Source organism: Arachis hypogaea, chromosome 14 (genome assembly GCF_003086295.3).
Source record: "Arachis hypogaea cultivar Tifrunner chromosome 14, arahy.Tifrunner.gnm2.J5K5, whole genome shotgun sequence".
Classification (NCBI taxonomy): domain Eukaryota; kingdom Viridiplantae; phylum Streptophyta; class Magnoliopsida; order Fabales; family Fabaceae; genus Arachis; species Arachis hypogaea.
The window spans coordinates 50,925,630-50,927,477 of NC_092049.1; the positions used below are offsets into that span (position 1 = coordinate 50,925,630).

At 35.6% G+C, this 1,848-nt stretch overlaps 1 non-coding gene across 1 annotated transcript; it reads left to right on the plus strand.

The window, feature by feature from the left end:
• Positions 1-620: 620 nt before the first annotated feature.
• On the plus strand, positions 621-728 carry LOC112745100 (small nucleolar RNA R71). The gene has a single exon (XR_003173045.1). It is a non-coding gene; the product is annotated as a small nucleolar RNA R71 (small nucleolar RNA).
• The last annotated feature ends 1,120 nt before the right edge of the window (positions 729-1,848 follow it).

The window sequence follows — 1,848 nt, forward strand, 5'->3', positions numbered from 1 at the left end:
TTCATGAAACTCACAGTGGCCTTAGATAGATCAGAGACTAAGTTTGCTAAATTAGAAGTATTTTGTTTAGAGTTCTCTGTCTGTTGCTGAGTGGATGATGGAAAAGGCTTGCTATTGCTAAACCTGTTTCTTCCACCATTATTAAAGCCTTGTTGAGGCTTTTGTTGATCCTTCCATGAGAGATTTGTGTGATTTCTCCATGAGGGATTATAGGTGTTTCCATATGGTTCACCCATGTAATTTACCTCTGCTATTGCAGGGTTCTCAGGATCATAAGCTTCTTCTTCAGAAGGCGCCTCTTGAGTACTGTTGGATGCAGCTTGCATTCCATTCAGACTCTGAGAAATCATATTGACTTGCTGAGTCAATATTTTATTCTGAGCCAATATAGCATTCAGAGTATCAATTTCAAGAACTCCCTTCTTCTGAGGCGTCCCATTACTCACAGGATTCCTCTCAGAAGTGTACATGAACTGGTTATTAGCAACCATGTCAATGAGTTCTTGAGCTTCTGCAGGCATTTTTTTTAGGTGAATGGATCCACCTGCAGAAGTATCCAATGACATCTTAGCTAATTCAGACAGACCATCATAGAATATATCCAGGATGGTCCATTCTGAAAGCATGTCAGAAGGACACTTTTTGGTCAGTTGCTTGTATCTCTCCCAAGCTTCATAGAGGGATTCACCTTCTTTCTGTTTGAAGGTTTGAACATCCACTCTAAGCTTGCTCAGCTTTTGAGGAGGAAAGAACTTGGCTAAGAAAGTCGTGACCAGCTTATCCTAAGAGTTCAGGCTATCTTTGGGTTGAGAGTCTAACCACACTCTAGCTCTGTCTCTTACAGAAAAAGGGAAAAGCATGAGCCTGTAGACTTCAGAATTTACTCCATTAGTCTTAACAGTATCACAGATCTGCAAGAATTCAGTTAAGAACTGAAAAGGATCTTCAGATGGAAGTCCATAAAACTTGCAGTTTTATTGCATTAGAGAAACTAATTGAGGTTTCAGCTCAAAATTATTTGCTCCAATGGTAGGGATGGAGATGCTTCTTCCATGTAAATTGGAATTAGGTGTAGTAAAGTCACCAAGCATCCTCCTTGCATTATTATTATTTTCGGCTGCCATCTCCTCTTCTTGTTCGAAAATTTCTGAAAGGTGCTTGCTGGATTGTTGTAATTTAGCTTCTCTTAGTTTCCTCTTCAGAGTCCTTTCAGGTTCTGGATCTGCTTCAACAAGAATATTCGTGTCCTTGCTCCTGCTCATATGAAAAAGAGGGAACAGAAAAATAATAATAATAGGGATCCTTTTTACCCAGGTATAGAGGTTTCCTTATGTGAGTAGAAAAAAAGAAGAAGAGAAAATCTGAACTCAGAGAGAGAGGGTTCGGATTTTTGGTGAGTGAGGGAGGGATGTTAGTAGATGAATAAATAAATAGAAGGAGATGAGAGAGAGAGAGAATTTTCGAAAATTATTTTTGAAAAAGAGTTAGTGATTTTCGAAAATTGTTTTTGAAAAAGGTTAGTAATTTTCGAAAATTAGAAGAAGAAATAAATTAAAATTGAATTTTGAAACAATTAGTCAATTAAAAAGAAATTTTGAAAAAAAGAGAGATATTTTCGAACATTAGAGAGAGAGAGTTAGTTAGGTAGTTTTGAAAAAGATAAGAAACAAACAAAAAGTTAGTTAGTTAGTTGAAACAAATTTTGAAAATCAATTTTGAAAAGATAAGAAGATAGGAAGTTAGAAAAGATATTTTAAAATCAAATTTTTGAGAAAGATATGATAAGAAGATGTTTTTGAAAAGATATGATTGAAATTAGTTTTTGAAAAAGATTTGATTTTTAGAATC